This window comes from Anser anser (genome assembly GCF_964211835.1).
Source record: "Anser anser genome assembly, chromosome: W".
Classification (NCBI taxonomy): domain Eukaryota; kingdom Metazoa; phylum Chordata; class Aves; order Anseriformes; family Anatidae; genus Anser; species Anser anser.
In genome coordinates, this window is record NC_139731.1 from 9,717,002 (window position 1) to 9,743,879 (window position 26,878).

Sequence of the window (26,878 nt, forward strand, 5' to 3'; positions counted from 1 at the left end):
TCTTCCCTACAGGCCTGTGTCTCGGCTGTGGAGAAACTCTCTGAAGAGGTCCACCAACTTAAAGAGAATTTATATTCCCCTCCACCTGAACGAACCAGTGTCCACCAGCTAAAAGAGAATACTTTGGAGAAACTTTCTGAAAAGATCCACCAACTTGAAGAGAGATTATTTTCCTCCCCACCTGTACAAACCAGTGTCAGCTATCGGGGTAAACGTTCATCTATGCAAGGAAGACAATATGGTGGGCACACACACTGCACCACCCTGTGGTTTTACCTACGTGACCATGGAGAGGACATGAGAAAATGGGATGGAAAATCTACCGCGACCCTAGAGGCACGGGTATGTGAATTGCAAAAGAAAACAATTGGGAAAAAGGGGTTCTCTGAAAAGTTTGCTGCTCCAACTTCCAGCAGGCAGTCCTTTAAACACAGAAACGAAGATTCTGACCAGGACTAGAGGGGCCCTGCCTCCAGCCAGGGGGAGGAAAGGGACAATCGAGTTTATTGAACTGTGTGGATTCGATGGCCTGGCACGTCAGACGCACAGAAGTATAAGGCTTTAGTAGACACCGGTGCACAATGTACTCTAATGCCATCAAGCTATAAAGGGCCAGAGCCCATCTGTATTTATGGCGTGACGGGGGGATCCCAGCAGTTAACTGCATTGGAGGCTGAAGTGAGTCTAACCGGGAATGAGTGGCAAAAGCACTGTATTGTGACTGGCCCAGATGCTCCGTGCATCCTTGGCATAGACTATCTTAGAAGAGGATATTTCAAGGACCCAAAAGGGTTCCGCTGGGCTTTTGGCATAGCTGCCTTGGAGACAGAGGACATTAAACAGTTGTCTACATTGCCTGGTCTCTCAGAGGACCCTTCTGTTGTGGGGTTGCTGAGGACTGAAGAACAGCAAGTGCCGATCGCTACCACAACTCTGCACCGGCGGCAATATCGCACCAACCGAGACTCCCTGAGTCCCATCCATAAGCTAATTCGTCAACTGCAGAGCCAAGGAGAGATCAGCAAGACTCATTCACCTTTTAATAGTCCCATATGGCCAGTGCGAAAGTCTAATGGTGAGTGGAGACTAACAGTGGACTATCGTGGCCTGAACGAAGTCACGCCACCACTGAGTGCTGCAGTGCCAGATATGCTAGAACTCCAGTATGAACTGGAATCAAAGGCAGCCAAGTGGTATGCCACAATTGATATTGCTAATGCATTTTTCTCCATCCCTCTAGCAGCAGAGTGCAGGCCACAGTTTGCTTTCACTTGGAGGGGAGTCCAATATACTTGGAATTAGCTGCCCCAGGGGTGGAAACACAGCCCTACCATTTGCCATGGACTGATCCAGTCTGCGCTGGAGCAGGGGGAAGCTCCTGAACACCTGCAGTACATCGATGACATCATTGTGTGGGGTGACACTGCAGAAGAAGTTTTCGAGAAAGGGAAGAAAATAGTCCAAATCCTTCTGAAGGCCGGTTTTGCCATAAAACAGAATAAAGTTAAAGGACCTGCACGAGAGATCCAGTTTTTAGGAATAAAATGGCAAGATGGACGTCGTCAAATCCCAATGGATGTGATCAACAAAATAACAGCTATGTCTCCACCAACTAGCAAAAAAGAAACACAAACTTTCCTAGGTGTCGTGGGGTTTTGGAGAATGCATATTCCAAATTACACTCTGATTGTAAACCCGCTCTACCAAGTAACCCGTAAGAAGAATGCTTTTGAATGGGGCCCTGAGCAACGACAAGCCTTTGAACAAATTAAGCAGGAAATAGTTCATGCAGTAGCCCTCGGGCCAGTCCGAACAGGACCAGATGTAAGGAATGTGCTCTACACTGCAGCCGGGGAGAATGGTCCCACCTGGAGCCTCTGGCAGAAAGAACCTGGGGAAACTCGAGGTCGACCCCTGGGGTTTTGGAGTCGGGGATACAGAGGATCTGAGGCCCGCTATACTCCAACTGAAAAGGAGATATTGGCAGCATATGAAGGAGTTCGATCTGCTTCGGAAGTGGTCGGTACTGAAGCGCAGCTCCTCCTGGCACCCCGACTGCCGGTACTAGGCTGGATGTTCAAAGGAAGGGTCCCCTCTACACATCATGCAACTGATGCTACATGGAGCAAGTGGGTTGCACTGATTACTCAGCGGGCTCGAATAGGAAATCCCAGTCGCCCAGGAATCTTGGAAGTGATTATGGACTGGCCATAAGGCAAATACTTTGGGATATCATCAGAGGAGGAGGTGGTCCGTGCTGAAGAAGCCCCACTGTACAACAAGCTACCGGAAAATGAGAAGAAATATGCCTTGTTCACTGATGGGTCCTGTCGTATTGTGGGAAAGCATCGGAGATGGAAAGCTGCTGTATGGAGTCCTACACGACGAGTTGCAGAAGCTGCTGAGGGAGAAGGTGAATCGAGTCAGTTTGCAGAAGTGAAAGCCATTCAGCTGGCTTTAGATATTACTGAACGAGAAAAGTGGCCAGTTCTCTATCTCTATACTGATTCATGGATGGTAGCAAATGCCCTGTGGGGGTGGTTACAGCAATGGCAGCAGAACAACTGGCAGCGCAGGGGCAAGCCCATCTGGGCTGCGGCATTGTGGCAAGATATTGCTGCCCGGGTAGAGAACCTGGTTGTAAAGGTACGCCATGTAGATGCTCATGTGCCCAAGAATCGGGCTACTGAAGAACATCAAAACAACCAGCAGGTGGATCAGGCTGCTAAGATTGAAGTGGCTCAGGTGGACCTGGACTGGCAACATAAGGGTGAATTATTTATAGCCCGATGGGCCCATGACACCTCAGGCCATCAAGGTAGAGATGCAACATACAGATGGGCTCGTGATCGAGGGGTGGACCTGACCATGGACACTATAGCACAGGTTATTCATGATTGTGAAACATGTGCTGCAATCAAGCAAGCCAAACGGTCAAAGCCTCTTTGGTATGGAGGACGATGGCTGAAATATAAATATGGAGAGGCCTGGCAAATTGATTACATCACACTCCCTCAAACCCGCAACGGCAAGCGCCACGTACTTACAATGGTGGAAGCAACCACCGGATGGCTGGAAACATATCCTGTGCCCCATGCCACCGCCCGGAACACTATCCTGGGCCTTGAAAAGCAAGTCCTATGGCGACATGGCACCCCAGAAAGAATTGAGTCAGACAACGGGACTCATTTCCGAAACAACCTTATAGACACTTGGGCCAAAGAACATGGTATTGAGTGGGTGTATCACATCCCCTATCATGCACCAGCCTCTGGAAAAGTTGAACGATACAATGGACTGTTGAAGACTACACTGAAAGCAATGGGTGCTGGGACATTCAAAAATTGGGATACACATTTGGCAAAGGCCACCTGGTTAGACAATACCAGGGGATCTGCCAACCGTGCTGGACCTGCCCAATCAAACCTGTTACGCACTGTAGAAGGGGATAAAGTTCCTGTAGTGCACGTAAGAAACATGCTGGGTAAAACAGTCTGGGCTACTCCTGCCTCAGGAAAAGGCAAACCCATTCGTGGAATTGCTTTTGCTCAGGGACCTGGATGCACTTGGTGGGTAATGCAAAAGAATGGGGAGGTCCGGTGTGTACCTCAAGGGGATTTGATACTGGGTGAGAATAGCCCATGAGTTGAATTGTAGTATGTTAATTATTATATAATACTGTATGTCATCACTACCATGATTGCTATATATCATAGATGAAAATGGTGATTAATTACAAGGTACTGGAAAGAGTGTAACCTGAGCATGACATAAATGGTATGGAATAAGGGGTGGATATCTGTCCTGGTTCCAGTTAGGACAGAGTTAATTTTCCCTCATAGTAGCTGGTAGGGTGCTATGTTTTGGATTAGGATGAGAAGAGCGCTGATAACATGCTGATGTTTTAATTGTTGCAGAGCAGTGTTTACACCAGGCCAAGGACTTTTCAGCTTCTCGCTCTGTCCTGCCAGCGAGCAGGCTGGGGGTGCAGCAGGAGCTGGGAGGGGACAGACCCAGGACAGCTGACCCAAACTGGCCAAAGGGGTATTCCATACCATCTGACGTCATGCTAAACAATATATAGGGGTGGCTGGCCGGGGTGGGGGGCCGGCTGCTCGGGGATAGGCTGGGCATCGGTCAGCGGGTGGTGAGCAATTGCATTGTGCATCATTTGTTTCTTACACATTATTATTATTAATACTACTATCATTATCACTATTATTATTATTGTTATTATTATATTCCTGTCTTAATACACTGTCTTTATCTCAACTCACAGGCTTCACTTTCCCGTTTCTCTCCCCCATCCCAGAGAGGGAGGGGGGAGGGTGAGCGAACGGCTGTGTGGTGTTTAGCTGCCGGCCGGGTTAAACCACAACACGGGGAAAGTATATGTAGTGGTGAAAAATGACAATAAAGGTCTCCTGTTCAAGAGCCATCAGGAGTCCGTGTTTCATTCCCTTCAGATGGTGGCCGCAACGTGATTCGCGGAGGAACAGCGCTGCAAGGAGCGTCCGAAGGGACCCCAGCCGAAAGAAGCAAGCTCACAGCCGGACTGCAGCTTCAACCCCGGGGACATCACCTGAAGGACAGGTGAGTGGCTAGGCATTAATCATGGGGGCTGACCTCTCTGCAGAAGAAGAGGCTACAGTAAAACTATTAACTCAACCCCTGGTGAAAAGAGGAGTGAAATATGACCCATACAAAGTGAAACTATTGCTAAAGTTCTTACAAAAGAATGGGGCCCCGTCGACAGTTTCAGCGGTGTTTGATTTAAAAACTTGAGAAAATGCTGGGACAGCTGTATGGGACACTGCCTCGCGGGGAGATACAACAGCTGCCGAGGTGATGACGGCCTGGCGCTTAGCAACTGAGACACTGAGATCGTGGCAAACGGAAAAAAGTGTATAGACAGCGGCCACTCGGGCTACGCAGGCGGGTGAAATAAAAAGCGGTGACTGCGTACCGCCAGAGAAAGCAAACCTGATAGACTTGGGAATAGAGTCAGAGACAGTATCCCAACCCGTGGCGGCCACTCTGCGCTCGATGCCATTGCGGCCATCAGCGCCGCCATCGCCGCCGCCCGCCCCATTGTCAGCTCCGGGCAGCCGCCCGCCCGCGCCGCCGCCGGCTACTGCGTTTCTCAGGTTTGAGCGCCCGCCCGCACGCATCGGGCGCTGCCATGTTCTGCCTGCTGCTGCGCCCGGGCGCGCCGCTCCGCGGGCCCCGCTCGCCGCCGCCCGCCGCCGCCGCCGCTGCTGCCCCCCCGCCACACTCCCCCCGGCACCGGCCTCCCCTCAGCCCGCCGGCCCTTCTGCTGGCGCTGCGGGCCGCCGCCGGCAGCTCGGCCAAGGATGTGGGTGGGTCCCCTGAAAAGGCAGCCACAGATCTCAGCAGTGAAAAAAAGAAACTCAATAAATCCTAGCAGCTGAAAAAAGTTCTCAAAGAATATGGTGCTGTGGGGGTTTAATTCCATGTTGGAATTTCATTAGTATCTCTAGGAATCTTCTACCTGGCTGTGTCAAGTGGTGTGGATATGACTGCAGTTCTCTTCAAACTTGGTTTCAGTGAATCATCGCTGCAGTCTAAAGGGCTGCTGGTACAAGCACATTTGTGTTGGCATATGCTATTCACAAATTGTTTGCTCCAGTACGACTCAGCATTACTATAGTTTCTGTGCCATTTATTGTCCGATACTGCTGGAAGATTGGTTTCTTTAAACCTCCTACCCCAAATCCGTGATAACTTCTTACGTTTTTTACTTGCCCAAGGTGGGGCTCAAGGAATTTGAGATAAGGATGATAGCCGAGAGAAGTAACGGGCAAAACATGGACTGGATTTTTTTTTTATGAACGTAATAGTTGTGAAGAATTTAAGAAAGCAACAATTGTGAAGAATATGTTTCATGCTAGTGTGGTGAAAAAAAAAAAAGAAAAGAAAAAAAAAGAAAAAAGGAAAAAAAAGGAAAAAATAAAAAAGTAAAAAAGAAAAAAAAGAAAAAAGAAAAAAGAAAAAAGAAAAAAGAAAAAAGAAAAAAGAAAAAAGAAAAAAGAAAAAAGAAAAAAGAAAAAAGAAAAAAGAAAAAAGAAAAAAGAAAAAAGAAAAGAAAAGAAAAAAGGAAAAAAGGAAAAAAGAAAGAAAAAAGGAAAAACAAAACCAAAAAACAATAAATAGTAGCTTTGAATATTGTATTGGACTCTCAGTATGCTGTAGGTGTCGCTCAGCGCACTGAGAGGGCACATTTGAGACATATCCCAAAGGAAAACTTCTTTCTAAAATTTAAAGAGCTGTTATTTTTGGTAGAGCAGCGAGTGCACCCATATTGTATTATTCACATGCAAAGCCACACCATGTTACCCGGTATTTTTGCAGAGGGTAATGCACGCGCTGACCAGCTAACTAATATGACCCTGACTGCCCTGGTGCCTAAGGTGCTGGAGCAAGCACAGTTATCCCATGCCTTTTTCCATCAATCCGCCAAAGTCTTGGCGAAACAATTCACTATATCGATCACTGACACCAAATTGATTGTCCAAACATGTCCTGACTGTCAACAACATGTTTCGACCCCGTCTTTAATGGTAAACCATAGATGTCTACGGTCCCTACAGTTATGGCAGACCGATGTAACACATATTCCAGAATTTGGTCGCTTTACCGATATCTTCACGTATTGGTAGATACTTTCTCTCATGCTATTTCGGCGACAGCTGCGGTAGGTGAAACTAGTCGCCATGTCCAGGCTCACTTCCATGTCGCTTTCACAGCGCTAGGCATCCCAAAGGAAATAAAAACTGACAGTGGCCCTGCCTATGGTAGTCACTCCCTTCAAACCTTTTTTCGAACTTGGGGTATCCGACACATCACAGGCATTCCTCATTCCCCCATGGGTCAAGCCATTGTTGAGCGCACACATCGCACCTTGAAAGCACTGCCAAATAAACAAAAAGGGGGAGACACCCAGGAAACACCACAGAACAGGTTGGGAAAGGCACTTTACATAATGACTCACCTATCATTACCCTTTCCTCACAAAGAGGTACCGCCCATAGTAAAACATTACAAAAATATGAATTCCACGCTGTCACGGGTGCCACAATCAGAGCAGGCCTTAGTAATGGTAAAAAATTTAAATACAGGTCTTTGGGAGGGACCCCAGCCTCTAATAACTTGGGGTCGAGTGTATGCTTGTGTCTCCACAGGTCACCCAAGATGGGTACCAGAAAGGGGGGTAAGGCCATGGTTGGCCTCCTCCTCACAATCACCGCTGTCATCGGTTATTGCCAGCCCTGGGTCTCCATCCAACCACGCCGCAACATCTGGGTCACCCTTGCCAACATGACAGGACAAGAAGCGATATGCCTGTCCCTGGCTAGTGCTAATGACCCATTCACGACATGTCTGGTGGGGAACCCGGCAGATAACAAAGACTGGACTGTCTACTTTGCCACAAGCGCCCCTAGAGCCACAGGAATTAGATATCCTGGAATGTGTAACAGCAACAGCACGTGTAAGGTTCAATTACATGGGCAAAAACCAAATCATGAAACAAATGGTCAACGCCACACTCGCTCCTCATCACAATGCATCTCTTTGCTGTAATTATACAAAACTATAATAGCATCCTTCCTTGCGCCAGGAGCCGCTCTGCTCGGCTGTGGGATCGACTGTGGAACGGACACCGCTAGGTGCACCCCGAGCATTTTCCTCGGAGGGGTCTCCACTCTCAGCCGCTCACCGCGGGAGTAGACAAGGACCTCCTGAAGCCGCGGACAAATTATTTTAAGTGATATTTTCTTGTGGTATGAATGAGAAGTGCAAGAGGCCTCTTTGCATGACTGTGTGATTGTGCTGTGCGAGTGAGAAGCAGCATCGCTGCGAAGCAACATCCCTAGCGCTTAGTGGCTTGTTGACTGATGTAGATTCTAGTAGGCACGCTACTTTACAATCGTAATTCTGCTTGTGATTTTCACCCTGTTGCTTATTGTACTGTGCTTATTGCAATGTCTGCGGTGCTTGATAGAAAATTCTATAGAAAGCATTTGGTTGGTTGAAAATAAAAAAGGGGGAATTGTGGGAAAGGAATTTGCAGGTGGTTTTGCGCTGTTTCACATGCCCCTGAATTAGAGATAATGAGGAAATAAGCAGTAGAAACAAGAACTTGAGCAAGGTCAAGATAAATTAACTTGGCTACAGTGTTAAAGATGAGCTTTGGGCAGTGGACAATTGCTGGCTGGCTTGAGGCACGTGTCTGAGGGTCTCTAACCAATTGTATGACAGATTCGGGTGTGTGGACTGCGGGGCTGGGGGACATCCCCCCAGCACCCTTCTCTCTGGCATGCCAGGGAGTTGCTCCACCAATCAATCTGCTCGCACGCCCTGAGGCTCCTTAGTCTCTCCACGTCCTCCTTGAGCTCAGCCACCATGGTGAGCAGACCTTCCACCTGAGAAAAGGCGGTCTCCCTGCTGCCCTCCCTCAGCAGTAGCAGGCTCAGGCACTCCCTGCAGCCAGAGGCCCGAACAGCCACGTCTCTGGGAAGGCCCTGTGTCTGGGTCGCCACAGTCTTTTGGAGTGAATTCTCTGCCTAGTGGACACCATGGTAAGTTTGTAATCTCACAGACCGCCCAAGTCCCCTCCCCACCTCTTGCCCACCCCCAGCTTACTGTCTCTTGGGGAGGTTGAAGGGAGTCCTGATGCTGTGCCAGCATTGTTCAGCAGCAGACACAACACTGGTGTGATACCAGTGCTGTTCTAGCTACAAGTGCACAGCACAGCACTGCATGGGCTGCTGCAGGGAAAGTTAACATCCCAGCCTGACCCAGTACAACCTCCACCCCTTATTCCATAACATTTGTGTCACAATCAGGTCCCCCATACTTTAGCATATAAGTATTCTCATCAACATTGTTCCGTGTCCTTTAACAGATATATATATAGATACTTCTTTCCATTCTATAGGCCTCTCCCAAAATGTCCGTAAGAACTGTTGACGATTTAGGCTTCATCTGTCAAAGTGGTCACTCTGGACAGGCGGAGTTGGATTTCTGGACGCCAGCACCAGCTTAGCTCGAGTTGTTGCCGCACTTGCCTGGTTCCTTGCAAAGTTGACTTGCTGTTCTGCAGTGTCTTCCTACAACATATAAATTAGATTACAGATTATTTTTCTCCCAAGGTTAAATCTCCTTGAGGCACACACCTGATATCCCCATCCCTTTGCATTACCCACCTGGTGTACCCTGGTCCTTGGACGAAGACAATCCCCCGAGTGGGTTTGCCTTTTCCCAAGGCAGGAGCAACCCACACCGCCTTCCCTATCCACTTCCCTACATGCACTATGGGGACTTTAGCTCCTCCCTCCGTGTGTAGGGGTTTTGTTTCAGCAGGACCAGGATGGTTGTTGAACCCTCTGTTGTTAACTAGCCAAGTGGATTCTGGTAAATTAATGTCAGTGTCGCGTAATAGGGAATATAAGGTTATGAAATTCTTTTGCTCAGCGCTCCTGCTTGCAGGATGCCTGCCATTGCAATCGCGAATAAAAATGTTACTTCACTGAGATCCTCGCCTGAGCCTGTGTTGTTGGCTGCAGATTGTTTCTCACAGCTTGGGGGCTCGTCCGGGATCCAGTCGCCTTCGGGTGGGCCCCGTTATCAATGCAGCAGGAAGGCATACCCCACTGATTTCAGCAGTCCTGTGCTTGGTGACGATGGTTCTGCAGAGAGCTGACAAAAGAATCGAGACTGGTTAGGAAGGCAGGATCGGTGAAGAATTAGGGATGAAAGAAAAGTAGGTACTCCGGTTTTGAGAACTGACCTGGTAACTGTGCACAGACCAAGGTAAGAAATATTAAGTATTGCCTTGGGGGTCGGGTAAGACTCTTGTATGACGTGTGATTGAGATGTACTTTTGTACGATGTGAGTGTGGCGTCCTGATCCGGGGTTCCATAGCTCTGCGAGGAGCGTGGCTGGAGACAGACGAAGCGAGAGGTATAAGAAAGAAAGGAAGAGTCTTCGGGAAATCTGGTGCACATGTCCTGGTTTCAGCTAGAATATAGTTCATTTTCCTCCTAGTATATGGTATGGTCCTGTGTTTTGGATTAGGATGAGAATGTTAATAACACACTGATGTTTTAATTGTTGCAGAGCAGTGCTTACACTAAGCCAAGGACTTTTCAGCTTCTCACTCTGTCCTGCCAGCGGGCAGGCTAGGGGTGCAGCAGGAGCTGGGAGGGGACAGACCCAGGACAGCTGACCCAAACTGGCCAAAGGGGTATTCCGTACCATGTGATGTCATGCTTAACAATTAATATGGGACAGCTGGCCGGAGTGGGGAGGACCGCTGCTCAGGGATAGGCTCAGTGGGTGGTAAGCAATTGCATTGTGCATCTCTTGTTTTGTACATATTATTATTATTACTATTATCCTTATTATTATTATTATTTCTATTACTTTTCTGTCCTATTAAGCTGTCTTTATCTCAACCCACAAGATATTACTATTTTTTTCCCAATTCTCTCCCCCATCCCACAGAGGGAGCGGGGAGGATGAGTGAATGACTGTATGGTGCTTAGCTGCCTGTCCGGTTTAACCACAGCAGTACTTTTCACGCTGAACATGGGGCCCAAACTGCTGAGATAATGACGGATCTAACCAGAGCATGTTAAAACATAGCTATAATAAGCATTAGATCAGTTTAATAGTTGCTAATCACAATGTTGATGTTTTTGATCTCAGATCTGCTGTGCTCAATTCCAAATTGAGTTATATAGCACATTACTTACTGTATGTGCTCCCTGTTTATCCTTTCTGGAGACTGGTTTAAGGTTATTATTTTGCTGTACTGTGTAACACTGGCTTATGATATGATAAAATTACTGGTCATGAGACTAACCTGGTATTTGTACTCAGCATTGCCATCACCTCCATACTTCTGAAATGGTATCTCAGAAACTATTAACAATTACACCTTTTACCTTTTTTCTTCAGGGAGCCAATCTATGGAGGGGACAGGGGGGTATATTTTTTCCCCCTTGTTCACTCTTTCCTTTTTTCTTTAACCTCCCCCTTCTCCTTCAAGCAAGTTACAATAACTCTTCAAAACTTTGAATATCCTTGGAATGTTCAAACTAACATGTTCTTATTGTTATATCTCCTGAATGCACTTCAGATTTTGTTTAAGGTTAAACATCTACCTAGGAATGCCCATCCAGAGATCTGTCCTGAGGCAGGATAGTTATGAGTGGCAGGGAGTGTGGGAGGATATGAGCAGGCACCTAGAACAGTGGGCACCTCCAGTGCTTTGGAACTTCACTCCTGAACAAGTGCAAAATCCTAAAAAACTGGCAGAATGCTTGAAAAATCACTCTGGCAATTCCAAAGAGACAGATATCACTGCAACATGCTGGGGCTTCGCCTATGCTTACCGAGCCACAAACAATTGGACTATGCTCTTAGTTATACTGTCTGAATTTCTGGGTAGACGTGTGTGGTGCCAGGAGTTGGACTCAGTGATCCCTTGTGGGTCCCTTCCAGCTCAGGATATTCTATGATTCTATGATAATGCCACTACAACCACAATGACAGTCTCTGCAGCTACTCCAACCCCTGTGACCAGACCTGCAGCAACTCCAGCCCATGTGACAGGACCCAAGGCTGGGCCAGGGAACCAAACTTTGCCAGTATCAGTTTCTTCTACATGCAAGATGAATCAATGAACGAGAAAGTCAGATCGTTTAGAAAGCAGAGGAACTCCTACTCAGACTGGGAGAAGACAAGGCAGGCTACTCCGAAGTGGCTGTGCCATTAGAGGAACAGGAAGAAGGAGAAGAAGATAGTATAACAGTATCAATAACTACCCGAGGCCTATCCCAGCGTGAGCTATGAGATATGCGAAAATATTTCATTCGTCATCCAGATGAGCACCTTGTCACCTGGCTGCTCCGGTGCTGGGACAGCAGAGCAAATAGTCTGGAATTAGAGGGCTGGGAAGCCAGGCAGCTGGGATCCCTCACTAGGGAAGGGGACATTGACAAAGCAATTGGAAAAGGAGCGCAAGTCTTCACCCTCTGGAGGCGTTTCCTGTCAGGTGTGAAGGAAAGGTATCCCTTCAAGGAAGAACTTGTATGTCTACCAAGCAAGTGGACCACCATGGAAAGGGGAATCCAGTACCTGAGGGAATGAGTCATGCTGGAGGTGATTTGTGATGACCTAGACAACGAATAGCTATCCAAAGATCCAGATCAAGTCAAGTGTACATGACCCATGTGGTGGAAGTTTGTACGGAGTGCACCATCATCATATGCCAGCTCATTGGCAGTAATGACCAGGAAAAATGAATTACCAGGTGGATGAATTAACTAGGCAACTCCGGCAGTATGAAGAAAGTTTCTCTTCTTCCTTACAGGCTTGCATCTCAGCTGTGGAGAAGCTTTCTCAAGACTTCCACCAACTCAAAGACAATGCTTTGGAGATACTTTCCCAAGAGGTCCACCAAAACAAAGAGAATAAAACTTCCTCCCTACCTGTATGAAACAGTGTCTCAGCTATCAGGAGTAAGCGTCCTGTTCAGGAAAGAAGATATAGTGGATACACACCCCATGCCACCCTGTGATTTTACCTACGTGACCATGGAGAGGATATGAGAAAATGGGATGGAAAATCTACCTCGACCCTAGAGGCACGGGTACGTGAGTTGCGAGGAAAAACAATCACAAAAGGGCAGTTCTCTGAGAGACTTGCTGCTCCAATTTCTAGCGGGTACTCCCGCAAACACGGTAATGAATACTATGACCAGGACTAGAGGGACCCTGCCTCCAGCCAGGGGGAGGAAAGGGACAGTCGTATTTACTGGACTGTGTGGATCCGATGGCCTGACACACTGGACCCACAGGAGTAAAAGGGTCTAGTGGACACCAGCTCACAGAGTACCCTAATGCCATCAGGCTACTGAGGGGCAGAACCCATCTGTATTTCTTTAGTGACAGGGGGATCTCAGCAGTTAACTGTATTGGAGGCTGAAGTGAATCTAACGGGCAAGGAGTGGGAAAAGCACCCCGTTGTGACTGGCCAGGAGAGTCCGTGCATCTTTGACACAGACTACCTTCAGAGAGGGTACTTGAAAGACCCAAAAAGGCACTGGTGGGCTTTTGGCATAGCTGCCTTAAGTACAGAGAAGATTAAGCAGCTGTCTACTGTGCCTGGCCTCCAAGAAGACCCTTCTGTTGTGGGATTGCTGAGGGTTGAAAAACAGAAGGTGCCAAGCGCTACCACAATGGTGCACTGGCCACAATTAGCTTTTACTTGGAAGGGTGTCCAATACACCTGGAATCAACTGCCCCAGGGGTGTAAACACAGCCCTACCATTTGCCATGGACTGATCCAGTCTGCACTGGAACAGGGGGAAGCTCCTGAACGCCTGCAGTACATTGATGACAACATCGTTTGGGATGACACAGCACAGGAAGTTTTTGAGAAAGGGAAGAAAATAGTCCAAATCCTTCTGAAGGCTGGTTTTGCCATAAAGCAAAATAAAGTCAAAGGACTTGCACAAGAGATCCAGTTTTTAGGAATAAAATGGCAAGATGGACATTGTCAAATCCCAATGGATGCAAACAACAAAATAGCAACTCTGTCTCCACCAACTAACAAAAAAGAAGCACAAACTTTCCTAGGTGTTGTGGGGTTTTGGTGAATGCACATTCCAAATTACAGTCTGATTGTAATTCCATTCTGTCAAGTGATGCAGAAGAAGAACAATTTCAAATAGGGCCCTGAGTAATGACGAGCCTTTGAACAAATTAAATGGGAGAGTGTTCATGCAGTAGCCCTTGGGCCAGTCCAAGCAGGACCAGATGTAAAGAATGTGCTCTACACTGTAGCCGGGAAGAATGGCCCCACCTGGAGCCTCTGGCAGAAAGAGCCTGGGAAACTCAAGGTCAACCCCTACGGTTTTGGAGTCGGGGATACAGAGGATCTCAGGGCTGCTACACTCCAATTGAAAAGAGATACTGACAGTGTATGAAAGGGTTTGAGCTGATTCTGAAGTGGTTGGTATTGAAGCACATCTCTTACTGGCGAATGCTGGTGCCAGGCTGGATGTTCAAAGGAAGGGACCCCTCATACTGTGCAGAGGAAAACGATCTGGGAGTGTTGGCTGATGCTCACCTGAACATGAGCGGGCAGTGTGCCCAGGTGGCCAGAAGGCCAACAGCGTCCTGGCTTGTATCAGGAACAGTGTAGCCAACAGGACCAGGGAGGTGATAGTTCCCCTGTACTCTATGCTGGTGAGGCCACACCTCCAGTACTGTGTTCAGCTTTGGGCCCCTCATTACAAGAAAGACATTGAGGCCCTGGTGCTGTACAGAGAAGGGCTATGAAGCTGGTGAAGGGTCTGGAACACAAGTCCTGTGAGAAGTGGCTGAGGGAACTGGGTTTAGTCTCGAAGAGAGGAGGCTCAGGAGAGACCTTATTGCTCTCTACTACTTTTTCCTTTCCTTCACACCTGACAGGAGTTGCCTCCAGAGGCTGAGAACCTGTGCCTCTCTCCTTATCTCTCTACTAAAAACCTATTCCCTAGAGAGGGATCCTGTCTGCTCTGCTTCCTTGCCTTTTAATTCCAGGCTATTGGCCAAGTTATCCCAGCACTGAAGCAGCCAGGAGAGAATGTGCTCACCTGGGCGATGGCTGACATCCCTTCGTATATCTCGCAACTCACTCAGGGATAAGGATCGGATGGTTTCTGACTCATTTATGATTTCCGTCTCTTCTTCCTACTTTTTTTTTGTGATGTCTGATGGCTCTGCTTTACAGCTGCCTGCCTCTTCCACTTCCACCATAACAAGTACCTGCCCATATCCTCCCACACACCTTACTGCCCACCACCACACTGTCTCGGGGCAGATGTTTTACAGCACAGCAAACTGAAAAAAAAACCAAAACACCACAGCCTTTTTATAAAAGGCTAAAATATTAAGAGGAAACCAGACTATATTGTGACTAGCAACTGTTAACTAAATATGATAATTTTAAGTTCCCTCTGAAGCACTCTGATCAACTCTATTGTTATCTCAACCCTTTGAACCCCACATTGGGTGCCAAAATAACAGCTGGTTTTACACAGCTGGGCAGCTAAACTCCACCACAACTACTCTACTGTGAAGAAGTGTGGTGGGGGAGAAGAAAGCAAGCTGGAAAGAAAAAAACAACACCACAATTCACGGGTTGGAACATGCATAATTTAATTAAAGGGAAAAGGAAGAGGTATAAACAGAAGCAAAGGCCGTGTGGAAGCACAAAGGGAAGAAAAAATATTTTCTACTTCCTATCAACAAGTACTGTTTGTCCACATCCTGGGAACCAGTGTCTCAATGTGCGCAGTGGTTGTTTAGGAGGACAGATACCTTCATAAAGAGAACCCCCCCCCCCCTTCTCCTTTCCCACCTTTTATTGCTGAGTATGACCTCATATGGTATGGAATATCTTTTTGGTTGGTTTAGGTCAGCTGCCCTGGCAACGTCCCCTCCCCACTTCTTGCCCACCCCCAGACTACTGGCTTTGGGGGGTTTGGAGGGAGTCTTGATGCTGTGCCAGCACTGCTCGGCAATAGACAAAACTTTGGTGTGATACCAGTGCTCTTCTGTGGTGGTTTTACTTGGGTGGGCAGCCAAGCTCCACCACAACTGCTCTCCCACAGCCATTCCCCAAAGGGAAAGGGGGAGAAAATATGATGCAAAGGGCTCAAGGGTTGAAATAAGGACGGGGAGATCACTCATCAATTATCGTGATGGGCAAAACAGGCTCAGAGTAGGGAGATTAGAGAAATGTATTGCCTATTACTAACAAGCTAGAGAAGTGAGAAAGAAAGTAAAGAAATCAAAAACACCTTCCCCCATCCACCCTTTTCCATATCCTCCCCCCCTGAGTGCCACAGGGGAATGGGGAATGGGGAATTGAGGTCAGTCTATAGTACTTTGCCTACACCACCCCTTCTCAGTCGCTCTCTTCCCATGCTCCAACACAGGGTCCCTCCCACAGGATGCAGTCCTTCCCGAAATGATCCTGCATGGGCTTCCCACAGGCAGCAGCTCTTCAAGAAAAGCTCCAAATATGAGTCTGTACCATGGGGTCCATCCTTCAGGAGCAAACTGCTCCAACATGGGTCCCCCATGGGTGGCAGCTCCTGCCAGGTCACCTGCTCCTGCATCAGCTCCTCTGCATGGGCTACAGGTCCAGCCCGGAATCTGTTCCGGTGGGGGTCCTCCACAGGCCACAGCCTCCTTCAGGGCAGATCCACCTGCTCCATCATGGGCTCCTCCACAGGCTGCAGCATAGAAATCTTCTCTGCTGTAGAATACCACGGGCTGCAGGGGGACAGCCTGCTCTACCATGGTCCTCTCTGCAAGCTGCAGGGGAACTGGTGCCTGGAGCATCTCCTCCCCCTCCATCTTTACTCACCTTGGTGTCTGCAAGGCTGTTTCTCATTCCTCTCTCTCCCAGCTGCTGTTCCCTAGCAGTTTTTTTTTTCACTTTCTTAAATATGCTCTCACAGAGGCACAAACACCATCATTTATTGGCTCGGCTCTGGGCAGTGGCAGGCCCCTTATCTAACATGGGGCAGTTTCTGGATTCTTCTTGAAGAAGCCATCACTATGGTCCCCCGCTACCCAAACCTTGCCATATAAACCCGCTACATCTTCTAGATACAAGTGCAGAGCACAGCACTGTATGGCCCTGTACTGGGTTGGGCTGGGATTTTAACTTTCCCTGCAGCAGCCTATACAGTGCTGTGCTCTGCACTTGTAGCTAAAAGAAAAGTGGTATCACACCAGTGTTGTGTCCGCTGCTGAGCAATGCTGGCACAGCATCAGGACTCTCTCTAACCCTCCTAGGGGGTGGACAAAAAGTGAGAAAGGAACATCACCAGGGCAGCTGACCTAAACCAACCAAAGGGATATTCCATACCATATGATGTCACACTCAGCAATAAAAGGTGGAAAAAGGAGGAAGAGGGGAGGGGTGGGCTCTCGTTGCAAAAACATCTGTCCTCCCAAACACCGGCTACGTGCATTGAAGCCCTGCTTCAAGGATGTGGTCAAGCATCGCTCATTTGTGGGAAGTAGAGAGTAATTTCTTTCCTCTGCACTTCCACACAGCCTTTACTTGTTTTTTTTTTCCCTTTCCCCCTCCCTTTTCCCTTTTCCCTTTTTTCCCCTTTATTTAAATTGTTTAATTAATAATAATCTTCCCTTAATAATTATTTTTCCCTTTAATTAAATTATCCTTATCTCAACCCGTGAGTTGTTCTTTCCTTTACTTCTTCCCATCCTCATCTAAGGAGGGGGAGTGAGAGAGGGGTTGTGGTGGAGTTCAGCTGCCTAGCACGGTAAAATCACCACAGGGCCGCTGCAGGGAAAGTTAACTCCATCCCAGCCACTCCCTGTACAGGGTCCTGCGGGAACTGGGTGATGGATTTGCCAAGCCTCTCTCCATCATATTTGAAAAGTCTGGGCAGTCAGGTGAAGTCCCCGTTAACTGAAAACAGGGAAATATCACTCCCATTTTTAAAAAGGTTAGAAAGGAAGACCCCTGGTGCTATAGGCTTTTGAGCCTCACTTCTGTGCCTGGAAATATCGTGGAACGGATCCTCCTGGAAGCAATGTCAAGGCACATGCAAGACAAGAAGGTGATCTGAGATAGCTAGCATGGCTTCACCGAGGGCAAATCATGCCTGACCAACCTGGTGGCTTTCTATGATGGAGTGACTGCATCAGTTGACAAGGGATGACCAATCAATATCATTTACCTCAACTTCTGTAAGGCCTTTGATAAATCCTACATGACATCCTGATCTCTAAGTTGGAGAGATATGGATTTGAAGGGTGGACCATCGGGTGGATAAGGAATTGGCTGGATGGCCATAGCCAGAGAGTTCCAGTTAACAGCTCTATGTCCAGGTGGAGGCTGTTGATGAGTGGTGTCCCTCAGAGGTCTGTCTTGGGACCGGTGCTGTTTAATATCTTTACCAATGATATAGACAGTGGGATCAAGTGCACCCTCAGCAAGTTTGGAGATGACACCAAGCTGAGTGGTGCAGCTGATGCAACAGAAGGAAGAGATGCCATCCAAAGGGACCTGGACAAGCTAGAGAAGGGGGCCCATGTGAACCTAATGAGGTTCATCAAGTCTATGTGCAAGGTGCTGCACCTGGGTTGGGGCAATCTCAGACATGAGTACAGACTGGGAGAAGAACTCATTGAGAGCAGCCTTGCAGAGAAGGACTTGGGAGTTCTGGTGGATGAAAAGCTTGACGTGAACCAAGAATGTGTGCGTGTATCCCAGAAGGCTACCCATACCCTGGGCTGCATCAACAGAGGATTGGCCAGCAGGTCGAAGGAGGTGATTGTCCCCCTCTACTCTGCCACTCTGAGGTCCCCTCTGGACTACTGTGTTCAGCTCTGTGGCCCCCAGCACAAGAAAGATGTGGACCTGTTAGAGTGGGTCCGGAAGAGGGCCACGAAGATGATCAGAGGGCTGGAACACCTCTCCTATGAAGTAAGGCTGAGGGAGTTGGAGTTGTTCATCCTGGAGAAGAGAAGGCTCCAAGGAGACCTCATTGTGGCCTTTCAATACTTAAAGGGAACTTAAAAAAAGATGAAGAGTGACTTTTTACATGGGCAGATAGTGATAGGACAAGGGGGAACAGTTTTAAACGAGGGCAGATTTAGATTAGATGTGTCCTGGTTTCATCTAGGATAGAGTTAATTTTCCTCCTAGTAGCTGATAGGGTGCTATGTTTTGGATTTAGGATGAGAATGTTAATAACACACTGATGTTTTAATTGTTGCAGAGCAGTGCTTACACTAAGCCAAGGACTTTTCAGCTTCTCACTCTTTCCTGCTAGCGGGCAGGCTGGGGGTGCAGCAGGAGCTGGGAGGGGACAGACCCAGGACAGCTGACCCAAACTGGCCAAAGGGATATTCCATACCATCTGACGTCATGCTAAATGATATATAGGGATGGCTAGCTGGGGTGGGGGCGGGCAGCTGCTCGGGGATAGGCTGGGCATCGGTCAGCAGGTGGTGAGCAATTGCATTGTGCATCACTTGTTTCGTACACATTATTATTAGTACTACTATTATCACTATTATTATTATTGTTATTATTATATTCCTGTCTTAATAAACTGTCTTTATCTCAACTCACAGGCTTCACTTTCCCGTTTCTCTCCCCCATCCCAGAGAGGGAGGGGGGAGGGTGAGCGAACGCCTGTGAGGTGCTTAGCTGCCAGCCGGGTTAAACCACAACAGTTCTTTTTGGTGCCCAACGTGGGGCTCGACGGGTTGAGATAACAACAGATTTGACCAGAGTGTGTTAAACTAAAATTGGTATCAGTATTAGACCTGCTTAATAGTTGCTAGTCACAATGTTGATTGCTTTCATCTCAAGTCTGCTGTGCCTGTTTTCCAAATTGAGTTATATAGCACATTACTTACTGTATGTGTTTCCTGTCGTGCTGTTCATCCTTTCCGGGGGCTGGTTTGAGATTATTATTTTACTGTACAGTGTAACACTGGCTTATGATATGATGAAATTGGTGGTCATGACTCTAACCTGGTATTTGTACTCAGCACTGCCCTCAACTCTATACTTTGGAAACCATATCTCAGAAACTATTGACAGTTACACCTATTACATTTTTTCTTCAGGGAGACAGTCTATGGAGGGGACAGGGGGAGATATTTTTTCCTACTTGTTCACTCTCCCTTTCTCCTTCACCCCCCTCTTATCCTCCGGGCTAGTTACGATTCCTCTTCAAGATTTTGAATATCCTTGGGATGTGCAGACCAGCATGTTGTTATTGTTGTGTCTCCTGAATGTGCTTCTGATTTTGTTTAAGGTTAAACATTTACTTAGGAATGCCATCCAAAGATCTGTCCTGAGGCAGGATAGTTATGAGTGGCAGGGAGTGTGGGAGGATGTGGGCAGGCACCTAGGACAGTGGACACCTCCAGTGCTTTGGAAATTCACCCCTGAACAACTGAAAAATCCTAGAAAACTGGTGGAATATTTGAAAAATTTGTGTCATCGCCCTGGCAATACCAGATACACAAACCACTGCAACATGCTAGGGTCTGGCCCATGCCTATCGAGCTGCAATCGATGCCACTTAACCCCAGTGACAGACCCTGCGACCACTCCAGCCCATGCGGACACTGCAGCCCCTGCAGCCACCCCCACCTCTGCAAGCACTTCAGCCCCCGCAGGCACTCCAGCCTCTGCAGCTACTCCAACCCCTGTGGCCACTCCAGCCTCTGTAGCCACTCCAACCCCTGCGGCCACTCCAGCCTCTGCAGCCGATCCAGCCCTTGCGGCCACTCCAACCCCTGTGGTGGGCCCAGCGGTCTTTCCAGCACCTGTGACAGGCCAAGTGGTCGTTCCAAACCCTGTGACAAGCCCAGCGGTTGTTCCAGCTCCTGTGACAGTCCAAGCGGTCGTTCCAAACCCTGTGACAAGCCCAGCGGTTGTTCCAGCTCCTGTGATGGGCCCAGTGGTCGTTCCAACCCCTGTGACAGGCCCAGCGGTCGTTCCAGCTCCTGTGATGGGCCCCGCAGTTGTTCCAACCCCTGTGGCGGGCCCAGCGGTTGTTCCAACACTTGTGACAGGCCCAGCGATCAATCCAACTCCTGTGGCAGGACCTGTGGCTGGGTCAGAGAAACAAACTGTAGCAGTGCAAGTTGCCCCTGTAGACAAGGTGAAAAAATGTTTTAGAGAGTCAGATCGTTTAGAACGCAGAGAAACTCGTGCTAAGTATGGAGAAGACGAGGCCGGGCCATTAGAGGAACAGGAGGATGAAGATGTCACAAAAAAAAAAAACCAGTAACTACCCGAACCCTGTACCAGCGTGAGCTATGATGTGCGAAAAGATTTTTGTCATTGTATAGGTGAGCAGCTTGTCACCTGGCTGCTCCGGTGCTGGGACACCAGAGCCAATTGTCTCAAATTAGAGGGCAGGGAAGCCAGGCAGCTTGCTGAAGATGCAGGCATTGACAAAGCAATTGGAAAAGGAGCGCAAGTCTTCACCCTCTGGAGGCGTCTCCTGTCAGGTGTGAAGGAAAGGTATCTCTTCAAGGAAGAACTTGTATGTCTACCAAGCAAGTGGACCACCATGGAAAGGGGAATCCAGTACCTGAGGGAATTAGCCGTACGGGAGGTGATTTATAAGGACCTAGACAACGGACAAATATCCACAGATCCAGATGAAGTCAAGTGTACACGACCCATGTGGCGGAAGTTTGTACGGAGTGCACCATCATCATATGCCAGCTCATTGGCAATAATAACCTGGAGAGAGGATGAGGAACCCACAGTGGATGAATTGGCTAAACAACTCTGGCAGTATGAAGAAAGTCTCTCCTCTTCCCTACAGGCCTGCGTCTCGGCTGTGGAGAAACTCTCTGAAGAGTTCCACCAGCTAAAAGAGAATACTTTGGAGAAACTTTCTGAAGAGGTCCACCAACTTGAAGAGAGATTATTTTCCTCCCCACCTGTACAAACCAGTGTCTCAGCTATCAGGGGCAAGCGTCCATCCGAGCAAGGAAGACGATACAGTGGGTACACATCCCATGCCACCATTTATAGTAAGTCGATTAGTTTATTGAGTAAGCGATCAGCAAGCAAAACAGCTTATTTCCCCTTTTTGCTCGTGCAATGATGGCACAGTTTATCATGATCTGCAGTCGTGACAATAGTTTAGCATCTCAGTTTCAGCATACAGTAACTAAGCCCAGGAGTCAAAACCTCTAACAATGGGAGACTAAAACCTTCCTCTGACACTTGAGAAGATTATTAGTATAGAGCGCAAAATGTTTTTTCTTTCTTTTCGGCTGTTTTGCAGACGTCATAAGGCCCCATTCAGATTTCTGCATAGTTAATTTGTCACTTAATAAATTACCACATTATGCTAAAGCTGAATGCTTTAAAACACAAAAACATGCACAAAGGGCTTGAATATTTCAAGTGTTTTAGTACTATAGGGAAATAATTTTGTTGTCAAGCTGTGACAGATATAGAAGTGCTAGGGGATACATGACCATTTCATCAAGACAGTGTCGATGATGGCCTTATGAACATCCTAGGGGGAAAATCATCTTTTATGACTATTGTGTGCCATGCAGGTCCAGATGGTGGATAAAATATGCATGAGTTGCCCGCAGCTCTGAAAATAATTATACTCATTTGCCAGAAATGTAGAAAGTGCATCCAACCAAGTTGCCACCCATCATAGTGACATTCTGTTTGCATACTGATGAATTTAAAAGCTAGAGACAATGGTGTTGGTATCAATAGCAGATGGGGCTGGGAATCACCAGTGCTATAGGATTAATAGCACTGTCATTTTATATTATGCAGCTTTTCACTTACGCTGCATATCAAAAAACTTTCAACGCTGCAAAAAATATCAAAACTTTTACGCTGCATATCAAAAAACTTTCACTTACGCTGCATATCAAAAAACTCCGAGCTGTTTGCAAGGTTGGTTTGGTTTATGACTCCATAGATTACAAGAGATTCTGGGGAGTAGGGAGCGAGGTCCGTTATATTCACCCCCTGTGATGGGCTTCTCAACAATTACATGTGATGTGCTACAAATGCAGATGCAGATCTATGTGTGCATGTGTGTATGGCAGGGAAGTCACACATGCTATGCACACCCAGCTTCTCTTTTCCTCTCCAGAAGACTGCACTGGAATATGAGCAAAAGATAAATATGCACATGCTAAGCTCTAGTGTCACTGCAGACTATTTGATGAATGGGTTTTTAAAGTGTAGAGTGAAAATGAAAATAAGTAGGACCCAAGAGAATAATGCTTTATATTGCAATCAGCACTGCTTATACCTAGCTGGATTAATAGTAGGAATCAGCAATATAGAATACAGACTTTGTTATTTAATCCTTACGAAATGACAAAGAAAATGATTTTGAAATACTTCTTTCATGATTGCATTTATTATTTTAAAATTGAATTATTTTTATTCATTATTTAATTTTAAACAACCATCAAGTAAGATAACCAATCAATGCTATTGTAAAATGAGACCATTTCTGCGATTTCTTTAAATAATTCATTCAAATTATAGACATTATGATGTATGCATAAATAGGCATAGCTGCCATTTTGACTATTCCAGGACTATTTGCATTCTTTAAAGTATTCATGATAAAGTACTGTCTCAATATGCTCTTGCATATGTGCTTGTTATCGCATTTCTAGTTAAAATGTGCTTTCAAAAATAAAATAAACTCTGAAGTAGTTATTGTATTCATTGATTTATATAAGACCCTTTCCTATTCCAATGAAAAACCTTAGGTAAAGCTGCAAATATGCTGGCAAATATTAAGAAAAGTGTTAATATAGCAAGTACAAGAGTGTAGGGAGAACATCTTGGTTATCTATAAAATGCATCTTTTGCATTTTTTCCTGGCTACTCCATAGCATGCTGCAAGCTAGAGGATGCATCTAATAAAAACAGGTAAAGCAGATATGTTTTATAAAAATATAGTTTAGGCTTCCTATTGTATTTTAGTTCTGGTAAAACGAGTATGTAACCTCTATAATGACACAAAGACCCGAGATGATCTCTTACGTAATTCCATAGATCATTTATATAACACTAGCTTAATCAGGCCCATGTGTTTTGATGGCATCTCAACAGTTTGATACTTCATGCTTTCAAGGCTTTAAAAAATATCTTTGGAAGAAAAATGGATGATGGAGTAATGAAGGTGTGCTTGCTCAACACTGTAGCAGATTGATCTGGAGCTAAGTATACTGCTACACAAAATTAATTCTTATCTTGTATAAACAAAAAGGAGCAGCAGAGCAGCAGAGGAGTTTGTGGTCTTCCTGCTTGTGGGCCCATCTCCTTTTCTTGGTGACACATTTCACTAGGTGATAATGCAATTTTTATAAAGTCTATCTGTCATCAGAGGCTGCAAGACAGCATGCACTAATGCTGTCATTAGTGTAAACTGTCTTATTACCATGCACTGTATGCTGGTTATAGGGAGACTCCTGGCATTCAGATGGGTAATGAATCAAAGGAAATATCTTCCAGTTAGTTGACTAGGCCAGCAAAAATTAAATATGACAATTCAAATAAGGGAAAATCTAGGAACTGAGATGCACCAAGATCAGACCTGCAGAGTAAACTACAGGGCCAAAAAGATTTAAAATAATATTTGATTGAAATAAGAAAAGTATAAAGCAATTAAAGCTTTATTAAGAAGAGACATTTCTACCAGAAAAACAGAAACAAGGTCAAGGGATTATTTCACAGCTAATTTGACAACATAATCCAATATCTAAATGGAAAAAAAACAACAACAACAAACACAACCCTGCAACAACAAAAAAAAGTTTAAATCACCCCAAACATAAACCATTACTTTACAGTGTTTCCACAGACATAACAGAGGTGCCCGTATGAGTAACTAAGTGTAAGGGCAAGGCAGATGTCAATGAAGCCAGGTTTCATAATGGGACTTTCTGAAGCATAGAGGATGTTTAAGTCTCCTCCCAGGAGATTTCCTTCTTGCCTCAGGAGCCTGGCTGTCAGGGGACCTTGCCAGTTGTTGGCTTGTCCCTAAACTCCTTTTCTTGAGAAAAGCTTTTGTGTAGTTGGCAATAGGGCAAGCTCAACTACTGTCTGTCTCACTGGGGTATTTCCCCATGGGAAGCAGTACTTCCAAGAGGCTCTGAAATGCACTGATGGGACCAGATGCTGCATCACGCGCTGAGCCAAATGAAGCCGAAGTCTATAGATGTCTTGATTCTGGCCAGTTGCTGAACAATACCTGCCACTGCCTATAAAATGAACCTAAGAAAAGCTCCTGAGTGGCAGAAGGGAGCAGTTAAGAGTCATGAAATTACTGGATGTGGCAAGGATGACTGGAGATAGCTTAAACAGGACTTTTCCCTATCTCTGCAAGCTGTAGCCACCAACAAAGGGGTAAATCATCAGTAAGCAACTTTATTTCTGGCAGTCAGTGCTTCTCAGATTCTTGGTCTTAACAGTTTTCAGTTAACTCATGCAGAGAGGGCCAACTATGAAACTATCACAGATAAATTTGAGGAATATTGCACTCTATATAAACATTTATATTTATATTGGCTTTCATATGACTCCTCAGCACATGGTTTATATGTTTTTAAATAGAGACAACAAGAAAAAAGGGTGAAAACAGAACTATTTTGAATACACAAACCCCAAGGAAGCAATCTCACTATCTGGCTGTAGGGGTTAACCACATCCCTGATTAAGGATAAGGTTCTTGTGCCAGACACTCTGAAGAACAACTGGAAGACCCAGAAATAACTTTTGATCAGACAGTTTGATTTTGTCAAGCATATGTAGTTGTCTGCTTCTATCTGAAGCTGAGGGAAAGCAGAGAGTGTAGAGAATGCAGAGGGATCCAAAACAGCATGAAAACAGACAAGTGGCAGAAAGAAGCACTAGGGTCAAATCTGGAATCAATAAAAACTAGCATTGAGCTGAATACACTATGGCAAACTACGCCAGCCAAGACAGTGACCAGTATTTAAATACAGATGCATTACAATGGATTATACAGCTTAAAAAATCTCCAAGGTTTTGCATAGTGCTCTACTTAGGTAAAGAGGATGACGAGAGCAATTAGCTCACAGGAGCTCTTCTGCAAAGCATTGGCCAGCATCACAGCTCAGGGTGATTGGACCGTTAACTTATACTAGACACAGAAATGGTGGCTGGGAGGCAGCATCTAGTCCAGCCTTCTGTTCAAAGCAGGGCTGTCACCAGCACCAGATCGGGTCAGCAATGGCTTTGTCTACTCAAGTCTTGAAAACCTCCAAGGACAGAGGTTCATGAATAGCTCTCAGCAGCCTGTCTCAGGGTTGCACTGCCCTCCTTGTCAAATTAATCTCAGATGGGTCATTCACTAATAAAAATATGGGAGCATGTGCCAATGGTGCTAGAAACTTATGTGAAAATTGCAAAAAAAGAGAGAGAGAAAGAGAGAGAGAGAGAAAGAAAGAAAGAAAGAAAGAAAGAGAAAGAAAGAAAAAGAAAAAGAAAAAGAAAGAAAGAAAGAAAGAAAGAAAGAAAGAAAGAGAAAGAGAAAGAGAAAGAGAAAGAGAAAGAGAGAAAGAAAGAAAGAAAGAAAGAAAGAAAGAAAGAAAGAAAGAAAGAAAGAGAAAGAAAAAGAAAAAGAAAGAAAAAAAAGCACAGGCAGCAAAGGTGGCTAATAAAACTGAAGACTTATATGGTAGTCTTTTTGGCTTTGAACAAGGACTTTTTGAACAGAGATATTGAAGAGGAATGAAGGAAAATCTTAATAGGAGTTTTCAACAATGAGATTGAGGCTCCACTCTGAGCTAGTCTCTTATTCACAGATGCTTCTGAAGAGCACGTTGTCATCCTCATATCTCTGTAAGGTCTTATCTGGGAAGTTTTAACTTTTTATATGCTATAGGTATCAATGAAAACTGAAAGCTAGTATGCTTAGATAGACAAGGATCCTTAGTCCTCACATGTAAAAGGTTTCAGAACTTTATTTCTGAGAGATCAGTGTCAGTGGAGAGTGATTATATAGCATGCATCATGATGAAACAAAATGAGCTTCACAAATGTCATCCAAGACTAAAAGGATTTCATTTTCTCTGAAGATTTATGATTTGCTGTTTGAATGCAATCCTAGTAGAGATCTGGCTATTGAAAAAGCACTTGGTAGAGCATTTGACAAAAGCAGTAGAACAAAACCCAGGGAGAGATTTCATACATGTATCAATCAGACTAAGGAATGTCTCAAATGAAATGTGGATTCTGACTGACAAAGATAGAGCT